General features: G+C 40.1%; 1 protein-coding gene across 7 annotated transcripts in view; it reads right to left on the reverse strand.

Moving 5' to 3' along the window:
• The window catches only part of IFT25 (intraflagellar transport 25), a 33,712-nt gene that overhangs the window by 22,113 nt on the left and 202 nt on the right, over positions 1-11,397 (reverse strand). The window contains exons 1-2 of one of the 7 annotated variants that reach the window (XM_059135317.1): positions 11,242-11,310; positions 128-198 (exon numbers count right to left, since the gene is read on the reverse strand). The exons of 1 other annotated variant lie outside the window; for it this stretch is intronic. The gene's annotated coding sequence lies outside the window, so the exon portion shown is untranslated. 5 more of the 7 variants (XM_059135312.1, XM_059135316.1, XM_059135313.1 and 2 more) reach the window with 5 other exon arrangements.

Raw genomic sequence — 11,397 nt, forward strand, 5'->3', positions numbered from 1 at the left:
GTCACATGGGTCATGGATTTAGAGACATTTCTATTGCATGGTAATATTTTGAGTTTAATAAAAATATCCTGAAAAGATAAGGACCTTGGTGGATTAGACAGAGAAGACTCTATCAGATCTAACTCACCTTCCTCCTTGATCTGGTGGTGACAGGGCACGGACAAATATATAGAAGCAAAGTGACTGTAAAAGCTGTATCTATAAAGAATTAATGGACAGAGAGAGTTTGGAAAAAGAAGGCTTCCAATACCTTTTATACCCCAGCCTCCGGCTAATATTTTTAAAAATGAAACTATTTCAAATAAATAATCAACAAAGTACAGAGAATATCACATATGTTAAGCAACTATGTACTCACTCCCTAGATTTAATAAATGTTAACATTTTTGCCTATTTCCTTCCTTGTCCAGAGGTAATAGCTATTCTGAAGTTGATTAGTATCTCTCCTTGCTATATTTTATTATACTTTTATCATATATGTACCCATAAACGACATGTACTGTCCTTTTAAAAGCTTGATGATTTCTTAGGGACCCTGGGCTGCTCAGTAGGTTAAAGCCTCTGCCTTTAGCTCAGGTCATGATCCCAGGGTCCTGGAATCGAGTCCTGCATCAGGCTCTCTGCTGAGCGGGGAGCCTCTTCCCCCTCTCTCTGTCTCTGCCTGCCTCTCTGCCTACTTGTGATCTCTGTCAAATAAATAAATAAAATCTTTAAAAATAAATAAAGATGATTTCTCAGTATTTATATCCTTATACTACTTGCTTTTTTCATTCAATATTATGTTTTCAAGTTTTTTGCTTTTTTTTTTTTTAAGATTTTATTTACTTATTTGACAGACACAGATCACAAGTAGGCAGAGAGGCAGAGAGAGAGAGAAGAGGAAGTGGGCTCCCTGCCAAGCAGAGAGCCCGATGTGGGGCTCGATCCCAGGACCCCGGGATCATGACCCGAGCCGAAGACAGAGGCTTTAACCCACTGAGCCACCCAGGTGCCCGTTTTCAAGTTTTTATCGTGTTGATACACGTAAATCTACTTTATTCACTTTAACTGCTGTCAGGTATTTCTCCATTTCTGTAATGATGAATATTAAGGTGTTTCCAATTTTTTGCTGTTATAAACAAATCTGAAATGTATATCTTTGTGTATATATCCTGAGCATATGTGGGAGAAAGTCTTATGATAAGAGTACCTTTCTTATGTGGTGCTGTCTACTTAGTGCAGGTGAACATTGATTTCAGATCATAGAAAACTAGCAGCTAAAGCAAAAAAGACAACCATATTTAATTAGGTGTCACTTCACTGTTTCTTAAGACAAGGCATCCTATAAGAGCTTAATAAAAATGTCATCAGGAGGGCTAAAAAAAAGAAAAAATATCTTTACAGAAGTAAAATTGCAGAAACTTAGAATCAGCATATCTTCAAGTCAGTAATTGATCAATTTGATCTTGAAATTTTAACAATTTACATTACCATCTATAGTGTTTGAGAGTTTCTGCTTCCTCGTATTTTCACCAACTTGGTATTATTAGAGGTTCTGGCTTTAGCCCATCTCATTGGTGTGAAATAATATCTCGATAAGGTTATAATTTGTATTTCCATGATTATTAGTGAGGTTGAATACTGTTTCATATGATTATGAGCCATTCAGACCTCTTTCTCTGTTATTTGCTTTTCTTCATCCTTTGTTCATTTTGCTACTGTGGTGTTTTCTAAAAATGTTGTCCATTTCTTTTTGATTTGTAGGAATTTTTAAAAATAAAACCTTCTGGATACAAACTCTGTTATATGTGTTGCAAATATCTTCTCCTTCTCTGTAGCTTGATTTTTCCTTTTAACTTTGTTTTTTTGTGTTTCTCCACCCCCGCACACTTTTTAAAAAATTATTACTGAACTATAACATACATAAAGAAGAGAACACAAATCAGAAGTATACAGAGCAATAACTTTTCACAAGGTTAACACACCCAGGTAATCACCAGCCAGGGTAAAGAAAGAGAATATTACCAGCCTTTGAGAAGCCATCTGCCCGCCCCCTTCCAATCACTTCCCTCTCTCCTTCCCAAAAGCAGCACAGTCCTTTTTCCAAACAGATTAATTTTGCCAGAAATGTATATATATAGAATCATACAGTTTGCACTCATTTGCATCTGGTTTCTTTCACTCATCATTGTTTTTGAGACTTAGCCATATTGCTGTGTCACAGAGTTAAAGTGCAACTAAGTAAAGTCAAATTACTACCCAGCCCCAACCCATCACAACCCCTAATAAGATCAAAGAAACCATCCCCTAAGTGGAGCTTCGCAGGAAACTGGGTATATGAACTGAAAAGCAAAGAAAGATTTATGTGATCTTGGTTACGTAGATCTCAAAGCCCTGATGGAGGGAACTGATCTCTCTCCCAAATATCTGCAATCAGAGGTAAACTGAAGTCCAATCCCTAGGAGGACTGAAGTGATCTGCCCCTTATCCTGGCTGTGAGGCAAAGAAAATGTTGTGTTCTCTCTGGGAAAAAGACATTACCTACTTCAGTGTCTATTACTCTTTTTTTCTTTTTTTTTTTAAACACAGAATGTATTATTTGTTTCAGAGGTACAGGCCTGTGATTCATCAGGCTTACGCAATTCACAGCACTCACTATAGCACATAGCCTCCCCAATGTCCATCACCAAGCTACCCCACCTCTCCCGCCCTTCTCCCTTCCAGTAACCCTCAATTTGTTTCCTGAGATTGAGTCTCTTAATCTCCCTTTGTCTCCCTCTCTGGTTTGTCTTGTTTCATTTTTCCCTCCCTTCCCCTTTGATCCTCTGTCTTGGTTCTCAAACTCCTCGTATCAGTGAGATCATACGACAATTGTCTTTTTCTGATTGACTTATTTGACTTAGCATAATAGCATCTAGCTCCATCCACATCGTTGTGAATGGCAAGATTTCATTTTTTGATGGCTGCATAATATTCCAGTGTCTATCATTCTTTTAAATACAATATTCAATGTACAAAATCACTTCAGCAGAACTATAGATGACCCAAGTACTGGAGTTAGCAAAGACAGCTACTATGAGTCTGTTACATAATTTAGTGAAAAGATGGACAAAATAGGAGAACAGAAAGGGAATTTTAGCAGAGAAATGGAAACTCTAAAAAAGAACAAAATGAAAACTCCAGAACTGAAAAGTATAGTATCTCAAAAAAAGAATTCATTAGGGGTACCTGGGTGGCTCAGTGGGTTAAAGCCCCTGCCTTCAGCCCAGGTCATGACCTCAGGGTCCTGGGATTGAGCCCCCCATCAGGCTCTCTGCTTGGCAGGGAGCCTGCTTGCTCTCTCTCTCTCTGCCTGCCTCTCTGCCTACTTGTGATCTCTGTCAAATAAATAAATAAAATCTTAAAAAAAAATTCATTACATGGACTTAGCATTAGACTGGACTCAACATAAGAATGGGTCACTGAACTTAAAACATAGGTCAACAGAAATGATCCAAAAAGAAATATAGAGAAAAAAATGAAAGTAGCAGAACAGAGCATCAGATACCTGTGGAACATTATCAAACTATTTAGATATACATTAGGAGAAAATTTTCTAAAATCTATGAAAGACATAAACCCAAGATTCAAGAGTTCTTGAACCCTAAGTTGGATAAATGCCACAAAGAAAACCCCTTAGACACATCTTAATCAACTGCTGAAAATTAAAGAAAATATTAAAAAATATTAAAAATTAATCAAAGCAAAAAACACATTACATCTAGGAGAACAAGAATAAAAATTGTCTTCTCATCAGAAACAATGGAGGCCAAAAGACAGTGGAATGACATCTTTCAAGTGCTAACACAAAATTTAGAATTCTATATCCAGCAAAAATATTCTTTGAAAATGAAAGCAAAATAAAGGCATTTTCAGGCAAACGAAAGATTAAAGTATTTATCAGTAAACACATGCTAGAAAAAATATTAAAGGAAGTTCTATAGGCTGAAGGGAAATGATTCCAGGTTGAATCCTGGGTATATGGAAAGAAAGAACACTAGTAATAGTACAGGTCTTGCTAACATAAAAGACTTTTAAAAACAGCAATGAATGGTAGGGATTTAATAGATGTAGAAATAATAAATACAGTAATAGTACAAAAGTCAAAAGGAGGAGAAATGAGACTGTATTTTTTTGTAGAGTCCTTTTATAAAGTTCTTATGTTGAACATTAAGTGATATAATATTAATTTAAAGTAGACCAGGATGTTAAGGATACATGTTGTAATCCTAGGATTAGAATAAAGTCACCACTAAAAGCCATAAAACAAAAAGTTATAGGAAGGCCAACAGAAAAGAAAAAATGAAATATCATAAAAATACCTGATAAATCTGAAAGGCCAAAAAGGAGAAGAATAAAGAGAAACAGAAAATAAACAGCAAAAAGATATTTTAAAACACAAATGCATTATTCCATTAAATGTTAATAAACTAAACACTACTTAATCAACTGAATTTAAATAAAGCCAACAGATACCCTTTTCAAGAGACACACTGTAGGGTGCCTGGGTGGCTCTGTGGGTTAATCCTCTGCCTTTGGCTCAGGTCATGATCTCAGTGTCCTGGGATCTAGTCCGGCATCGGGCTCTCTGCTCAGCAGAGAGCCTGCTTCCCCCTCTCTCTCTGCCTGCCTCTCTGCCTACTTGTGATTTTTCTATGTGTCAAATAAATAAAATCTTTTAAAAAAGAGACACACTGTAAATATAACGACACACTGAACATAAAAGGATAGAATAATAAGTCTTAACATCTGATTAAGTAAACTCCTCTACTTAATTTTCAAAATTCTATGCTTTGTACCTTAATTATTAGAAAGATTTTTAAGCTCAGGAAAAAAATTTTGAAATGTTGATTGTAATTCAATTCCATTTATAAATTAATTTGAAGAGGATATCATGATAATGAGTCTTCAAATACATCGATCTTCATTTATTCATTTATCTTCTTCATATCTCCCCATTTATTTAAGACTTAAAAAGTCCTGAAATTATTCTCTAGTTTTCCCCAAACATATTTTCATCTCTTTTTTAAGATTAATTATTAGATGCCTATGGTTTCTGTTGCTATTGTAAACAGGATATTTTTAAAAATAACATTATTTTTAAAAGTCTTATTCTTTACCACACAAGGAATATTTCTAACATTTCCCCATCAAATGTGATATTCACTGAAGATTTTGCTAGACACTGTTAACCAGGTTATAGAGATTTCCTTCTCTTTTTGTGCACTAAATTTTATTTTTCCACAAATAAACTTAATTTTATCAAATGTTCTTCTAACATTTACTAAGATGGTTATGTAGATTTTTGTACAGGTTGATAATATGATAAATTATATCAAGATATTCTATTGTTATAGTATCCCCAGTTCCTAGCATGAACTCTATCTACATGGCCAAGGTATATTATCATTTTCATCCATAGTTGGGTTCAGTTTGCTAATATTTTATTTAGAATTTTTACAAGCATACTTCTAAATGAGACTGGCTTATAATTTTCCTTTGTTATTCAGTCACTGTCTTTTTTTTTTTTTTTTAAGGTTTTATTTATTTACTTGAGAGAGAGGGAGGGTGTGGGGTGGAGTTGGATCAGAGGGAAAGAGACAAGCAGACTCTCATCTGAGCGCAGGGTCGATGGGGTAGGGCCTTGATCTCACAACCCTGAGATCATGACTTGAGCAGAAATCAAGAGTTGGACGCACAATGGACAGAGCCACCAAGGCACTCCTGTATCTGGCTTTATAATCAAGATTGTACTCTTGTTGTATAATCAACATACATAAGTTAGAGAGCTTCCCCCTTTTCTAGTTGTTGGAGCAATTTGTGTAAGACAGAGGTTATTTGATCCTGTAAGCCTGCTAAAATCTACTGGCAGGTAGATTCCTTTTACTATTTCAAATTCAACTGTTCTTTTCAGACTTTCCCTATCACCTTGAGTCAATTTTTAAATACATATTTTGGGGGTGCCTGGGTGGCTCAGTTGGTTAAGTGTCTGCCTTTGGCTTGGGTCATGATCCCTGGGTTTGGGGATCGAGCCCCGCGTTGGGCTCTTTGCTCAGTGGCAGCCTGCTTCTTCCTCTCCCTGCCGCTTCCCCTGCTTGTACCCTCTGTCAAATAAATAAATAAAATCTTTTAAAAAAAAAGAAATTTATATTTTGTAATAAATCCATTTCTTCTTAATTTTTATATTTATTGGCATAAGGTTCATTTTTATTATAATTTAAAAATCTAGTATGATAGTGTTAAAAGCCATGGAAAGATTAGTCAAGAAAAAAGGCATGCGTTCTAACATTTTCTATTTGTGCCTCTTTTCTTGTTTTTTTTTCTTGCATTTAATACTGTTGATACCAGAGAACTAGTGTTAGATGAACATTGTTAGCACATAGTTTGAAGTAAGATGGTAAATTCCTAGAAATACAGATTGATGAACTTGACTGTTAATTCTTAACAAAATTCTAAAATTATTAAAATATCATTATTAAAATGATAGCCCTGAAAATGTAAACAAGAGAGTAGTAGTACAATAGAAAGCAGGAGTAACATTAGTTCACAAAAGTTATGCCAAATCTATACATTTCTTTTTGCTTGTTTGAGTTAGTACCAATTAGGGACATGTTCTGACTATTTCAACAAAACTTCAAAGCTTCTCAAGATTCCATATGGACCAGATGGAGAAATGTACGTTGGGTGACAGGCAGTACTTTAAGTAAATATTTATAACTCTTTGAATGGCTACCCTCAAAGAATGATGATTAATAGAACAAAATGAGCTGTGGAAAACCTCTTGTCTGATGCCATTCAATATTTTTATTAATTAAAGATAGGAAAAGTATTCTTATCAATTTTGCAGATGACAAAAAGCTGGGATGTCAGCTAATATGTAGATGACAGAACTGCCACACAAAAAGAACTAAGCAAGCTAGAAAGATGGGATATGATGAATAATATATTTAAAAAGGGTAACAATAAAGGTCTGTACTCAGGCTTAAAACGTCAATAAAACAAGGATTGATTTTAATTGGGGTTGGCAAACTACTGCTTATGAGCTAAATCGAGCCTGCCACCTGTTTTTGTATGGCCCACGAGTTAAGAATGCTTTTTATTTAAAATGCTTTGGGGGGGGGGGGGGCGCGCCTGGGTGGCTCAGTGGGTTTAAAGCCTCTGCCTTCAGCTCGGGTCATGATCCCAGGGTCTTGGGATCGAGCAGTGCATCAGGCTCTCTGCTTGGCAGGGAGCCTGCTTCCTCCTCTCTCTTTCTCTGCCTGCCTCTCTGCCTACTTGTGATCTCTGTCAAATAAAATAAATAAAATCTTTTAAAAAAAAAATGCATTTTGGGGTGCCTGAGTGGCTCAGTCGTTAAGCGTCTGCTTTTGGCCCAGGTCATGATCCCAGAGTCCTGGGATCAAATCCCGCATTGGTGTTCCTGCTCTGCAGGAAGCCTGCTTCTCCCTCTCCCACTCCCCCTGCTTGTGCTCCCTCTCTCACTGTGTCTCTGTCAAATAAATCAATCTTTGGAAAAAAAAAACAACTTTTTAAAATTATTTTGTGATATGTGACGGTTATATGAAATTACATGAAATCCATACTTCAGTATCCATGAATAGTTTTTTCTTTTAAAGATTTTATTTATCTGAGAGAGCGAGCGTGGGAGAACACAAGCAAGGGAAGTGACAGAGGGAGAAGCAGACTCCCCACTGAGCAGAGAGCCCCATGTAGGGCCTAATGCAGGGCTCGATGTGTGCTAGATCCCAGGACCTGGAGAACAGGGCCTAAGACGAAGGCAGATGCTTACCCATCTGAGCCACCGAGGCACCCCTCCATGAACAGTCTTATTGGAACTTTGCCATGGTCATCCATTTATACATTGTTGATGGCTACTTTTGGGTTATAGTGACACAGGAGCTTTGAAAGAGACTATTAGGCTCATAAAGTCTAAAATATTTATTATCTGGCCTTTTACAGAAAAAGTAAAAAAGCTGACCTTTGATCTAGATGTGTAAAACATAAGGTTTCGTTCATTACAAAGTCACACTGTAAGGCAAGAGTGTACTGTATTTGCCCCAAAAGTAAAAGAATACAATCTTAGATTATAATAACAGAGTTAAGGAGGAACTACATGCATCAGCATTTTTAGATACTGGGGCACATGGGTGGCTCAGTCAGTTAAGCATCTGCCTACGGCTCAGGTCATGATCTCAGCCCCATGCTCAGCAGGGAGTATACTTCTCCCTTTCCCTCTGTTGCTCCCCCTGCTTGTGCTCTCTCTCCCTCTCAAATAAATACATAAAATCTTTGGGGCACCTGGGTGGCTCAGTGGGTTAAGCCTCTGCCTTCGGCTTGGGTCATGGTCTCAGGATCCTGGGATCAGGCCCCACTTCGGGCTCCTTGCTCAGCAGGGAGCCTGCCTCCCTTTCTCCCTCCAACTCTCTCTCTGCTTACTTGTATTCTCTATGTCTCTGTCAAATAAATAAATAAAATCTTTTAAAAAAATACATAAAATCTTTAAAAAAATTTTTTTAGATACCAACTAAGGACCAGGCACTGTGCTTGCTAGTTATGCAAAGATGACTACAACCTAAGATTATAATGGTGACTAAAACTTGGTTCTTGCCTTCAAGATCAAAGTCAAGAAAAGATGGACAAACATATAACTAATATTATAATGCTATGTGCTAATAGTGTGATCTATATCTAGATACTACATCAGTTCTGGGTAGTATATATTAAGTAGGACATTGTCAGGTTTAATATTGTCAGAGGAAAACAAAAAGTTCATGACGATCTATAAGTTATCACATGGAGAAAGTTGAAAGAATTGGCTGAAATATTTCAAAAGAGATCAGAGAGAAATGTAATTAATATCACAAATGTTCAAAATAGAAAAAGGACTACAATTTTTCTTTTACGACTCCCAAGTAGGAGAACTGAATTCAACAAACTTTAAGTAGGAAGACATCAAAGATAAAAGGACTTACTAGCAAAGTAAAAATTTTAAGTCTTTTCCATCCCTGAAAGTATCCAAGAAGAGTACATGATAATTTATGGAGGAAACTAAAGAAAGGATCCCTGCATTGGTTCTTTTAGACTGGATCAAGTTCTAGGAAAGACAGATTGAGAACAGATAATGAAGAATCTTAGAAGCCAAGTTGAAGACAATGGCTTCTATCCTGTGGTTTTCAAGAGGACTGGGGGTGATTTTGCCCCAGAAGAAAATCTGACAATTTTGAAAGACAGTTTGGCTGTTACAACTTGGAGGAGAGGTGTGTGATGCTACTGGCATTTAGTGGGCATTTCCGGAGGCTTCTAAATACCCCCATGCACAAGACAGGCCCCCACAACAAACAATTATTTAGCCCAAAATGTGAATACAGAGGTGGAAAAACCCTAGGGTAATATATTTGGGGGTGCAACTGTGGGGGTTGGAGACTTAGGGAGAGAACTTGCTTTCAGTAAGTTATATTTTAGGGAAAAATATCAAGCACTGATGTCAAGTATAAGAATAAGGAAAAGATTATTTCAAAATGTCCCGTAAATTCCTTGCCTCACATTCCTAGCATCTAAATTGTTTGAGAGAAGTCAACATGTACTTTAACACAAAACTCATTTCCTATCTCCTATACCCATCAGTATCCTTCTTATTTCCTGTGTTGGGTGTTCATTATTTAATGGCAGAAGTTGAGTTCTCTTTAAGGTTCCTTGTTTATGGTTAAGAGAAAGGGGCAAACCAGCCCCAGAGAAAGCCACAGAGAATGCTGCTTCCACAACTCCAAGGTGCAGGCTTGCGCTACACTCTAACCAACACCCCCCCAACCTGGGATAACTTAACTCTAAATAAATACATACATATTCCCTCAGGGCCTAGATTACTAAAGGGGGTGCACTCGGGGTGCTCTGCCATTTTTCAAGGTCCCTGACCTTGGACATCCCTTTCCCAGAGCCACTGAGCTACCCTTTCATCTCCAGGTCACATGCCCTTCCTGGTCCTTTCTGAACACCTCAAGGGGTCAAGTCCACGGTTCACTTTATACCTGACTTGGTACTCTCCACATGACTGACTGGGAGCTTTTATGCAAGTCAGAAAACGGCCACCCTCTGTCTCCCAGGGCCCGGGCCTACAGCTTGGTATATCACTACATATACTGTGAAACGAATGGCTTTGGACCGAGATGGGCTTGGGACAGAGGCGAGGAGGCGGTGTCAGTGACCAAAGCCATTTTCATTTCAAGACCTCCGAGGGTCCTAAGCACTCAGACTACTGGACGCCCCCACCCCAAATTACATAAAATACATTAAATGAACCCACATCCTACATTAACTATAAATCATTATATATGGGTTACGTAGCAGTTGAAAGGTTACAGTTTGATAGGCTTTTTAATTCCAATCTGCAATTGTTTTTCCCTTTTAGGAATGAAACCATTATTTCGGGGCTCAAAAAAGTTCGTGGACCGGTACTGATGTCTCTAAGACATCTCCCTCAGGAGAGAAGAGATCTGCGTCAGAGTTCACCCCTCCATGTCCCCTCTCGAGCCGCCACTCAGCGCCCTCCCGCCGTCCGCCTCCTCACAACCCTCTCCACCAGCTTCCCGCTCCGTCGGTCCGGTCCAGCCAGGCTCCCACCTATCCCAGCGCAGGCCCAACCCGCCCCGCCGCCTCGCCGCCCCGCCACCCCGCTCGCCTGCGCCTCCCGTTAGCTCCAAGCGCGCGGACTGTCCGGAATCTGGATCCCCCTTCCGCTCCTCCCGGCAAAGCGCGCCCCTGCCCCTAACTCCGCCCCCCACTCGCGGCCTCCTAGGAGTCGGAGTCCCCGGGAGCGCGCACCTCTCCGCTCGAGCTTTTCGCTCCATCCCACCCGCCGACCCCGCCCCGCGCAGCCCATCCCGGCCCTCAGCCCAGCCCACGGGTCGCGCGCCTACCCCGACTCCCAGCTCTTCGCCCCTCCCCGCCCACAGGTCCCGCCCTGCGCAGCCTGGCCCGGCCCTCAGCCCCGCCCCCAGAACGCAGGCACCTCTCGACTCGCGGTTATTTGCCCCACCTCTCCCGCAAGCCCCATCCCTATTCTCTCCTTTACTTGGTGGGTTTAAGTGCGTAGCCTCAGTTTAAGGCCTTTCCCCAAGAAAATGCCTGAGCCTGCACCGTCTACCCTCCCCCACCTCAGATCAATTCCAGTGGCTTGCAGAACCCTGGAGCCCCACCCTCGCGCGAGCACGCAAGCGCAGTGCCCACCTCTCCCGGATCCGCGCCCTCGACCCTCAGGTCTTCTCCCAGGGCCCGGCCCCGCCTCCGGCCCGGCCCCGCCCCCATCCCGGCCCCGCCCCTCATGCCGGGTCCCGCGCACGCGCATCACACCAGCCCAGCCTTTCCCCCGCCCCCCCCCAGCCC

Source organism: Mustela lutreola, chromosome 10 (assembly GCF_030435805.1).
Source record: "Mustela lutreola isolate mMusLut2 chromosome 10, mMusLut2.pri, whole genome shotgun sequence".
Lineage (NCBI taxonomy): Eukaryota > Metazoa > Chordata > Mammalia > Carnivora > Mustelidae > Mustela > Mustela lutreola.